Raw genomic sequence first — 12,355 nt, 5'->3', positions numbered from 1 at the left:
ACGAAAGCCACCTGATTAATTACTAGTGCTGAGATTAATTCAAGTATTCCACCCATAACTTTTGTTTACTTCACTTTAGAATTACAGCCGCCAGAGAGCCTCACTGCGTAACTGTCAATTATCCTCACCAGACTGGAATGAAAAAAACAAAATAGGAACCAGAAAATACATTAATGAGACCTAGATCCAGAAACTGTGAATAAAGAAATCAAACATCAATGAATGTACAGGGGGAGGAACAGACCACTTGTTAAAGCAAAGAAACAAAGAAAAAAAAAGTGTTAGATTAAAAACTCATGGGAGAACTATGGAAGACATGTAGCAGAAATCAAACAAAAAGGAAAAAGAAACGCCTATATAAGAATATGGTTAATGTTAGACAACAATTTGCGTAGTCAATCCACCAGGCATCTTGGACTTGATCGTGTTCACTACATCAGACACTTTCTGCCCTATCAACTATCACATTTTTCAAGCGTCTCCCTTAATTCGGCAGTCATGACTGTGCCCTAAAATGTATTTAACCTTTTTTTTTTAACGTTTCTGTTTAATAGTTTCACAACAAAACAGATGTATACAAACTAAAGAACAGTTACGAGCTGTAACCTCAAGGTCTGAAGAATATATTTGAACAACCAAGCTCATCTGCATGCCCACCTTGCTAGAGTACACTATACAACTGGCCTCTTCCAACCACCAACTGTGTCCCTCCAGTGTACTTCTCGGTGCTCTTCATGACAGCACCAGCGGGGCACCATAACCTTGCAACTCCAGGCCCTTCTCCTCTCATCTCCCATGTGTTTTCAGGGGCCCCAAACCTTTTCACATTTACGAGGGCAGCCGCTGGATTTGTACACCAACTCTTCAGATCTTATGCATCCAATTAAGGTTAGATTCCTACTCCGCTATCAGTGGAGGTGACAAAGCTCCTCAGTAGCGGACTATGCCCTGTCTAGTCACCATTAGTGCAACATTACAGAAGAGTTGTGTATATCTGTCCAGGGATTGTTCTCCCCAGATACCTAGCATCTCTAGGGTCAGGGTTAGGCTCAAGGTGTTTCCGATAACCCTTGACAATCCGTTGCAAACTGTATAACAGTATCCCCGTAGTTTCAGGCAGCCCCACAGGGGGCGCAATAGTGTACCTTGGTGCCAGAAGCCCCTAAGGGATTAGTTGTCCTCAACCTTACCCATGCTAGCAGCCTTCATCTAGTAAAGTATTCCTAATGGAATAACTTTAATGGCACCAACCTAAACCCTGCCCATATCGCCACTTCCTGTCAGTAACAAAACGCCTCTTTCCAAGTGTCACCCTCAAGCCTCCCTAGGTAATGTTCCCATTTATCCTGTAGTGCAGCGGGGTGTGGGTTACCTGGGGGAGAGGGGTTGACTTGTTAAGCAGTGTGGCACAGATCTGAGACACCGCATGCCTGTGTAAGGAGGTACCCAAAACTGATCAGCAGAGGCGCTTCCTCCACTATGTCACACAGTCTATCTCTACATGGCTTCTCCAAATATATGTTTCAGCTGCAGGTAGCAGAGGAATAGACTTCCCACCATGCTGAACCATAGCTGACAGCTCCTTTAACGTCTCTGCTTTCCAGAGTGGTGTATCTAGGGTAAGCTCCCCCACCGCCACCACCCTACCACACCCAACCCCCCCGACCCGAATGTCCCAGAGTCTGTGGCTGCTGTCGCCCTACTCGAGCTGTGCCACGTCGCTGTCGGGATGGTACTGAAATCATATGACTCTCACCGTATAGGATGAGGTAGCCTCTCAGGTCCAAGGACCTCTTGTGAGCCAGTAAAAAGGAGGAGGGGGTCTTGCTGAGTCCTGTACTCCACCAGTAACTGGAATGCCCACTCTTTTTTGACATTCTGATTTTGTGCCACTCTACCTGATGTAACACCAACGAGATATATACTGCCCTGGAATCCACCTATCACCACTTAACCTGGCTCTATACTGGTAGCACCTTGCAAAGATAACTCACTTCAGTTTATCATATCAAAGAAAAATGATGCTATTGGGAAGTCAGAAGGTTGCACACATTGGCCTTTCCTAAAGGGCAGACTCTCCAACATATTGTGATGTCGACATTCAGAAACGTCCCGCAACATTTATTAAGTACAATGATGGCCGCGTAACTAAACTAACCATCTGAGAATTTTTCTTAACGGTCGTCATGTTTGTTATTCCGGTGCTTCCGATTATCAAATATGACGGCTTATCATTGGCTCCGATACCTATGCGCCTCTGCATGCCTTCAGTGCAGGCACGAGAGCGGTCTTTTATCCTTTCCCAGCAGCACTTGGACAATGCCTGCCCAGCGAGTCACTGCGTGGGTAGAGACCGTCTCCGTGCACACACATGGGTGGCTTCGGCAGTACCTCCTGCGTACTATCGGAATTTAATTGAGAAAAAAGCGTGGACCCCTACACTAGTTCTTTAATTATATTTTATCGTTTTATCTGCGCAGCTCTCTTTTTGACCCACTGGGGCACACAGTGCTGATAAAAATTCAGCTTTTGCGCATACACCACATGACAAACACCATCAACAAATCATTTCTAAAAGCATCACTCCTGTTCAGGTATTCACATTCAGATAGCTTCGAATTTCAGAATAAAGTAGTGTGTATTTGTGTTTGGTACACGGAGGCTCAGTTTCTGGTAGTCAAAAAAACAAAAAAAACTAAAAGCAAAGGAGAAGAATTGTTGGAGGGCATGGAAAACTGGATCTAGGTGATCCTTTACTTGTGAAAAAAAGTAATTATAAACTAATGTTATGGCCGACTTGAAAATGTGCACGTTTGTAAAAGGACCAAAGGAAACCAATGCCTATCCAATGACAGTTTTGGTAACTTTCGAAGTACTGTCAAGGCCTACACCTGGTGGGTACAATGAGAGAACTGGCCAAAAAAATGCAGATAATGAAAATTCTCAAGTAACTAGTGTGTTTTCATATCAAATTAATCATGCTGCATGTGCTTAAGTAAATCCAGAGTGCAGAGGCACTGAATATAGGGCAGAGGGACAACACTGGAAATATACATTAACCCCAATGACAATCTCCAATCACAGCTGCTCAATAAGTAATTGAAGATATAAAAAACAAGCATTTGCAATGCAATGTGTCTCGCATTTGCTCGAGTTAGGGCTATTAGCATTGTAAACTCCTAACCAGAATTTTCTTGCCACATAAAGTGAAAATGAAAAAATAATAGTTTCACATAAGCAAGCTGATTCAAAGAGCTACACCATGAGCGTGAGGAGACACAAAAGGAAAAAGAAGTTCACTCACAGTCAAACGTATTTGCAAAAGTGCAATTAGCCATGTAATAGGGTCGATGTCCAAGGCATAACCAAACTGCCCCAAGGAGCGACAAACGTAAACCGGTTACCTATGTAAACAAAGGATTTTTTAATAGCAAGCCGATGAATGAGCAATAGTGATGGGCGTGAGGTGGGCGTGGTTAAAAGCCCAAATAGAAAACATGTCGGAAAAGCAGTGCTTGCACACTGCTATGCTTGACCTAAACAAGAAGACCTAGCAAAGCAAATAGGTCTTGTCTACACAAAAACAACTTGCTTTGTCAATGTTTTGTTGAAGGATACTGTACAGCAGCGCAGCTGTTGTGCAGCATGGCTGAAAGTAAAGAAGAAAACAGTGCTATGACACGGCCAGAGGTGACTGTGTCGTAGCGCTTTTTTCCCCTCTACCTTCAGCCATGCTGTAAAGCAGCTGCACTGCTGTGCAACACTCCTAACACTGACAAAGCCAACACCTCTCGCAAAGACAAGACCTATTGGCTTTGCCAATGCTTTTTTCTTTTTTTTTCATAAAAAAAAAAAAAAGCAATAAGTTTCCAAAATGCGTGGGCCATAACGTTTGAATCACCAATTGGTCTGGAGTTTACACTGGGCAAAAAATGAAGAAAACCTTCATCTAAAGATAACCAAGGCATTTTTTTTCTGCAGGTTGTTATAATGTAATGTGGGGTGTTTCTATAAGTTTTTATGTGTGAGAGTGTTTGGAAATTCTAATAGAATGTTTTATTATGACAGTGTGGGTCGTTCTGAGTCAGTTGGGATGTGACTGGCTTTCAGAGAAGCTGCGTCTGTCCGTAGTGAATAAATCTCTTCTTCATCATCATTTAAACTATATCCTGGTGCAGCGTCATTACTACATTTTTGGCGACTAGCGCCATTCTCATTCGTAACGCTGCGGGATACGGATCAGGCGCGCTCCGTGGTGGGGTTTACCCATCATAAATGAACCTACGTGCTGGAGGCTCGGTGGGATCGCACACACTATATGGGTCAGTATCAGCGGCTGATCAACGCATTGTGTGTTTCGGGAGGTGAGGCCTTTATTCCTATCCAACGAAATTTTTAAAACTCGTGCGTTTTAGCTGTGCCACAGCTTGCCCTGATACGCGCAGCTGTAAACAGACAGTGGCCTAGCAGCGTGGTGGCCATGCGTATAGCCTTATCCAAGGTCGTGCTGGTTCCTCCGTGTCCTCGTGCGTCTGCACCGCTCAAGTCCGGATAGGCACTTCCAGGTATTCCAGACACAATCGGCGTCTATTTTAGAGACAAGAACCTTAGTGTTTTCATCTACATGTGAAGTGGTGAAAAAAAAAAAAAAGAGGACTTTGATCTAGCTTGTCGATTCCTCCTCATAAAGTCTGTTTTGAAGTGGTACCAATCTACATATTCAAGGGACTTCAGTTTCAATCTAATTTCCGGCATTATCATGGCTTCATTCATAAATATACCTCCAACATTTTTAGACCAACAAGGCCAACCAGCTATTAAGTGGGAGAAGTGGATAGACATTTTTGAGAATTATTTAATAGCACTGGATGGAAAACATTTTTCCACCACAAAAGAAAAAAGCATTGTTATTAAGTACCATTGGCAAGGAGGCACATCATATTTTTTAAATACTTACCTGAAATACGGGATGACAATGGGCAACCTTTACAGGATGAGTTTGAGGGAGCAAAATTACGCATGGAAAAAGGGTTTCCTAAGGAAGAAAACCTTGTAACGCTACGGTATAATTTTTATACCAGACCTCAGAGAGAGAAGGGGAGCAGCAAGAGGACTATTTCAAGTCTACGTGAACTTTCAGTGAAATGCAGGTTTGGTCTTATGACTGACTAGCTGATTCGTGACCAGCTCATCATGCAATGCAGGAGCAAGAAGACTCAGGAGCGGTTATGGGCAACGAAGAACCCAACTCTTAAGGATGCGATAACAATAGCTAAACTAGTTGAGGAGTCAGAACTCTGTATGAAAGAAATCAGCAAGAAAGAGAATTCCAATGGGGAAGGCGATGTAGCTCTCATATAAAGTGTTGCTCCTAGATCTGGGGGATTAGTCAGTAAACAGGTTACTAGAGATGTAAAAACGGCAAAACTTAGTGTGCTCTAGGCATGTGAGTTCCTCTCAAACCAGCGAGGCTAAATGGTGTTTTGCAGCAAACAAGAATTATAAAAAGTGTGGTCGTAAGGGGTATTTTGCTCGTATGTGCAAAGATGGTTACAAAACACGTGTTGCATTGACTGAGCCATACGCGGAGGAGAATTTCATGGAAGATCGTGTTCTCATTAAGGTATTGGAAGGAACTGGAGTGGGGAGAAAAGCTAGACCGAAGGGTGTTTTTTTAATATGAGGCCAAAAAGTGGAACTAATGGTTGATTCAGGTTCATTGTATACAATTGTTCGAAAGTCAATGTGGGAAGAGAATTGGCCTGAAATTCCCTTGTTACCCAAAGATATTAGCCCCAGAGTGTATCAAGGTTCAAATATCAACGTTTTGGGATACTTCGAATCGTCTATTGAATTTAAGTCAGAGTATTGAAGGGAAGGTGTACGTGGCAGAATGTGGTCCTCTCATATTGGGTTGGGTACATCAACATGACCTACATATTGTTACTGATCCCCATTCTGCTGAGAAAGTTAATAGTGGAGGACGTAGGTGTGGATGAAATTTTGAATGGAGCGAAGGATGTGTTTGAGGAAAGGTTGGAAGAGTTGAATGGGTGCATGCACAGAACAGTTTAACAGGAAGGGGCAGTACCAGTAAAGCATAAAGTGAGGAGAGTACCTGTGGTGGTAAGAGATGAAGTAAAGAAACTGCTTGACGACATGAGGAAAGATGGTGTAATTGAACCCGTAGAGGCTTCTTCGTGGACTTCTCAGGTAGTTATAACCAAGAAATGGGATGGAAAACTCCGCTTCTGGGTGGATTTTCAAAGTTTGAATCAATTTGTGGTGACAGACGTGTTTCCACTTCCAAATATAAATTAACTAGTTACTACTTAAGGGTGGCAGATATTTTTCTAAGTTAGATTTAAAGAGGGCTTACCATCAGATTAGGTTGCATGTGGATTCCAGAGCGCTAACAGTCTTTATAACAATGGAGGGCAAATTCCAATTTACCAGGATGCCTTTTGGGTTATCCTCAGCCGCAAGTGTGTTTCAAAGAGCAATGTCAGAAATTTTTGAAGGGGTACAAAACTTAATTTTCTTTCAGGATGATATTTTGATCGAACAGTTAGTGAGCACAATTCAGTTCCAAGTTAGTGTTGGACAAGCTTAGAGGAGCTGTGTTAATGTTGAGGAAAGATGAATGTAAATTCATAGTTGAGGAAATTGATTATTTAGGCCACACTATCTCTGGTGAAGGATTTAGACCTAAAGAGGATTTGTTGAAAGCCATTAGGTCTGCACCGGTTCCTTGTGACAAAGATCAACTGTACTCATTTATGGGGCTCATAGAATATTATAGCAAGATTGTGGAAAATTTTGCTATGAAAACGGAGAGTCTAAGGAGGCTGTTACAGAAGGGTTGCAGTTTTAAATGGGAGAATGATCAACAAGAGGCGTTTGATGCGGTGAGAGGAGATATTTGTGATGCTGGTGTTTTGACGCCCTTTGACACGCATTTTAAGACCATTACGGCGGTGGATGGAGTGGGAGCTGTGTTATCCCCAGTACAAGGGAACAAGGAGGTGACAGTACCTTTTACTTCGCGCTCTGCCAGAGAGCGAACGTAACTATTCAGTGATTGAGCAAGAAGCATTAGCTGCCGCTTGCTCAGTGGAACATTTTAGAACCTTCCTTTGGGGCATAGTTTTTATCTTGCGATCTGATCACAAACCATTACTTAAAGTGTTAAATCCCGGTGGGGCAGGTAAGGGCTCTGCCAGACTAGCAAGACTGGCGTCTAGACTTCAAGAGTACCGTTATGTTATTGAACATATTCTGGGATGGAAAAATACCCAGGCAGACTGTCTGTCTAAACTGTCCTTGAAGTGGGAGGACATGGACGAGAGAGACATTGTCCAAAAGGAGCAAGAAGGGTCAGTAGCTTGGTTGACTGATAGTGAAGACTGTGGGGCAGGAACTTTTAGTGCAAAAGATTGGGAGTTGTGTATGGAGAATAATTCCATTCTCAAAGAAGTAGTACGTATGGTGTTAGAGGGCAAGAGAAGGGAAAGTGCGGTCATTGCGCCTGTGAAACTTCACGTAAAACTTGTAGATTAATTGACGTTGGTAAATGACAAGCCAATAATGAGGAACAACAAGTTTGTACCCCCAGAGGGTCTTAAAAAAAAAAAAAATCTTTGTGTTAGCTCATGAGGGTCATTTGGGGCAAACTCACAAAAAAAAGGGGTCAGAGAAAATGTCCAGTGGCCGGGGTTGGATGACATGATTTCTCAATGGGTGAAGGACTGTGTAGTCTGTAAGGAAAGTGAAAAAAGATTGAGAACAGGAGCGCAAAGTGTGTGTGGCTGCATAGAAGATCCAGGTTCACCATGGAGTGCAGTTTGTCTAGATTTCAGTGGCCCCATTCATTGTATAAGGAATACCCTCAAAAATGCTTTAGTCATGGTTGATGTTCATCCAAGATGGGTTATAGTCAGATTTTTACAAGACCTAACTACAAGGAGTCCATAGATACCTTAAATAAAGTGTTTCGAGAAGGTGGTCTCACTCGTGTTTTGATAACAGACAATGGTACTCAACTTGCGTCACATGAGATAAAGAGGTTCCTTGAGAATCAGGGAATTATACATCATCGCACTACTTTCTACAATCCACAAGCGAATGGAATGGTCGAAAGGGTTAACCTCCTTGTTAAAGGTACCATCCATTCTTATGGCCATCCAAAGTGGGAGGGAGGTGACGAAAATGGCTGATGAAATGGTTTAGGCTCATCGCACTACAGTTAACAAAGCTACAGGAGTTTCTCCATTTGAGATGAGGAGAGGCAGGAAACCAGGGTGAAAGTTAATTCCTGCATGGATGGCATATGATTGTGTGAAGGCGAGTGTGGTTGTGGAGGAGAAGGAAAAGGGAAGTGATGTGGCAGTAGGTGATTGGGTGAAAATAAGATAGGGCACAGTGTCTGATGGTTTATCAACATTTAAGGGCCCATTTAGAGTTGGTAAAGTGAGTAGGAGTTATGTTGTGCTAGAGAATGTAGGGTAGATGTGCTCAGACAACATTCATCCACTTCAATGGTGCCTATAGTACCTCAGCATTAAATCCAAGAGTTCAAGCCTCCAAAACAACCATGTAAAAGCAGACGTAGTGTTTTTTTATTCCTTTTTAATAAAATCCCTCACCTCTTCCTTGGTTCAAGTAGAGGTTGCCTCATTTCTAAACATTACTTTAGCCATTCAATTCCCAGTCACTCTAGGCACACTTAACATTCGCCAAGTAATCTGCAGTTTCACTACTGCCACCAGATGTCGTCCCCAAAGCCTCAGCACCCACCTACTTACAACTCCACCACACAGCTAAGTGCGCTTATCCTCCTCTTTCCTAACCCAGATACTCAGCAATGGATATGCCGTTCTGGTGCCATTCATTGACAAGCCCGCCACAATTCCATCTCTCAATCACCTTTACACCACTTTACCATACTCCCTCCAGTTACATATCAATGTTTCCCCCGAATCAACTTCTCCATCCAGTTCAAACTGACTCAATGCCAGCCTCCTCTGACTAATCTCACTCTCAACTTTTAAATTATTAAGCAGCGCTCCACTCTGCCTTTAATCACCCCTTCCCACTTTACCACCCACCCTGTACACCCAAATGTGAATCACTTAATCATTTGCTTCCCAAACCCCACCACGTGCCCCCACCTCTCTACCTAAACGGTATTCTACACTTTGCTCACTGCAGCCATGGGCAAGAAAGTTTTCCAATCTCCTTTCTTCGCATTCATCCAAGCCACCCAGTTAGGAACAACCAAGCCTACTAGACACCATTTTGGCCAAAGTGAAATCTTACTCAACCATACTATGTCAATACCTTTCCTACATTCTCCTGTCAAATTGCCAATAACTGCACATCTTTGGCCACTGTCTTGTTGCTCACTTCACATTGTTGGCCACCCCTTAACTTGTTCCCATTCTACATTTAAGATAATTATTTTTAACACCACCCATTTAGCTACATGTCGCATTACAGGACTCCAACAATTTTTTCATTTTCTTTCTCCTTGTTTGAAGACAATCGTCCACCATCCTTACCAACTAACTCTTATTTGCTCTTTTCAAAATACCAAATAAATATTTTAAACCAATTTGTCCTCTCTCTCATGAATAGGACCCTCTCCAACACGTCCAGTCTGCCTCTCCAGGCGAAATTCAATGCCTACAGCTATTTATCCTCCATGATTATACTCCTGCTGCCTTCTTCCTTTCACAATTGATAAAGTACACCATGTCACACACCATGATGATCACATTCCTGGGGCATCACGGATTAAAACACTCCCAGATCACACCATACTTTTCAAACTGCTTCCATTCTGTCTCCCAGTGCCATGCCAATTTGACAGTCGTACCTGAGAATCTCCCCAAGGCTGCTTAAGTCCCCATTACTTTCCACTGTCCTCTACTGCATTAGGTGGAATTTAATGTTTATTTTGGTAGTGCATATTAATTTGCTTTTGTTTCCTCAATCTCATACATTTAACACTTCTGTGGGGGAGGCTCCGTGCTATTTTATACTAAACTTTACTAAAACAGGTTTTATTCCCATGTCAATAACCTCCTTAACCATATTTCCTCTAGACATCAATATCCATTCCCTCTCAGCAAGAAACTTTTGGGTCCACTTTCCAAGATGTGCTTAAATGCTCTTATCACCTCACTGTGCAGTTTGCAGGGTCAGACTCCGTTTAACACACGATTCCATAGCAAACATGACTGACTATGTCAATGGACAAATTCCTATCTTTGCTGCTCACACTAGTCAACTTCTGACAACTCTCTAGCACTAGGCCTGGTGGCTATTGGTTCCCAAATGGAGCAGTGTATCAAGATGGTGACACTGGTCTTCGAATTCATCCTTGAAGTGGCACTTCCCATCTTACTTAGACCATCTTCCTCTACACTCTCAACTGGACTCTATTTCCAATCTCACCACTGCCTTATCACTTGTAACCCTCCACATGAAGTCCCAAGATTTGAGACTGGGGCCTTCTAACTCCCCTGCAGTGGAAATAACAAAAGGTCCCTAACAAACATGTTCTCTTCCTGGGTGGTACATCTGAAAAACTTAACTCATCCTACTTGCTTCATAAGCAACATCACCTCGAAACTGACCTCGGGGGCTCTTCCTACCTACTGTGTGTTTATTATGGTTATCCATTTCTCTCATATCTTAATTCCTCTTCATGCCATGGTTTACATACCTATCAAGCATCCAGAACTCCTAGGTCTTAAGGTCCAAAGTACATCATTTCAACCTGAGACACTTGTAAAATCTAACTTCTACGTTTATTAACTTACACTATTTTGAAAGGGTTTTATAATAGTAGTACAAGTTGGACTTCTTGAAACAGCTGCAATTTAACATGGAAAGTGTGAGTTACAGACACATGTAGGTATGTACAGAGATGGATTGGGGAGGAAAGATGGTTGGAGCTAAATCTGGTGCTGACTGAATATGTGCAAAAACTGTCTGATTGTCTTTATGCCAGAATAAATGCATGAGGTAATTCTCTTGTGAAAAGTCCAACATGAAAAAAGTGAGGTGAAAGGATACAACTCAAAATCTGTGTGTCAAGATAAAGCACATCCTGCATTCAAAGGGACTTTAACATTACAAGAGTGCCAAACAGCTAAGATGTTCCTTCAGCTCTCACAATATCCACTCTTCTGACCTGAATAGAAACATAATATACTCAATTTTGAATTATGTATGAGACAAACACTCTGATAAAGTTTGTATCATGACAAACACACCTGCATGCGCTCATATAAAGGTAATATATATTAAAAGGAAATAGATTAAGGTGACATCCTGAATTAGCATAGTGATCCTGCTGCCTCTACAAAGGAGAAAATTAGGTTTATTCCATAAGTGCCCCACAACTTGCAGAGGTATATGGTCGACAGAAAAGGATAACAGTCTACATCCTATTCCACCTTACTGCAAAATAAAAACAGCGCTAAACCATCTTTTAAAAATTCTGAATGGTGTATTGTCTTGCACAAACTGAATATAAAATTGCAGAAATAATTACTAAACCAAGCTAACTAAATGCAGACTTGGTATCCCTAAGCAAGATAACTTTATAAAATGGAGTACAGAAATGCAAGAGTTCATAAACACTGAAGTAATTGCTGGGTTACCCAACTGATAGAGCTTCAAATTGTGTCGATTACAAGTACAGTAAAGTGTGTGGGCTAACATCATGTCCCCATGACCAGTATATTATGCAAACATGACCTAATGGGAATGGAGCACTTCATTCTATGTCGGATGTTTTGAGGGTAGTCATATGCCAAGTAGACATTAACATTAGATGTTTGCAGAATATAAAAAATACTGCCATGTCAAGAGTTCCAGGTCTATATAAAAGAGCAGAGGAAAAGTAACACTTTTTCCCCAGCACGAACACGTGGAAGTAGGGCGCTGCTTTTTCCACAGATAAGAAAGGTGCATCCCTTATATTCCGAGGTATCACAACTAATAGCCAAAAGTAGGCCAAGTCACAACAGCCACTGCTAGCGGCCCTCTGAACGTCAGTCTGTGAAGCCGACACGTCCGACTGCAGGCAAGGAGATCATCCTCTTGATGAACAGAGGGTAGGCTTCGAAACTGTGGCTGGGGCGGTCCAAGTTGTCTGCATTTTATGAATCCAGTCCCATTGTTTATGTGAACACCATGGCAACTAAAAACAAAGAAGCCAAAAAAGCTGAAAATAGTTGTTTTTATTAATGTATATTCTTAAGCAGATAGCATTTTGTACATAAAAAGCCAAAATATCAGATGTTCAAGTCATCTCATACTGGATTCAAAAATACTTTGGAAA

General features: G+C 42.1%; 1 protein-coding gene and 1 long non-coding RNA gene across 2 annotated transcripts in view; both read right to left on the bottom strand.

Moving 5' to 3' along the window:
• Positions 1–12,355, bottom strand: part of CDKAL1 (CDK5 regulatory subunit associated protein 1 like 1) — a 1,931,537-nt gene that overhangs the window by 1,851,158 nt on the left and 68,024 nt on the right. The window lies entirely within an intron of this gene.
• The window catches only part of LOC138268922 (uncharacterized), a 3,792-nt gene continuing 2,806 nt past the window's right edge, over positions 11,370–12,355 (bottom strand). The window contains exon 3 of the long non-coding RNA XR_011200213.1: positions 11,370–12,214. This is a non-coding gene — a long non-coding RNA (uncharacterized lncRNA). The remainder of the gene's footprint in view (positions 12,215–12,355) is intronic.

The sequence above is a fragment of the Pleurodeles waltl genome, chromosome 2_1 (genome assembly GCF_031143425.1).
Source record: "Pleurodeles waltl isolate 20211129_DDA chromosome 2_1, aPleWal1.hap1.20221129, whole genome shotgun sequence".
Taxonomy (NCBI): Eukaryota; Metazoa; Chordata; class Amphibia; order Caudata; family Salamandridae; genus Pleurodeles; species Pleurodeles waltl.
This window is presented reverse-complemented; position numbering and strand designations above follow the sequence as displayed.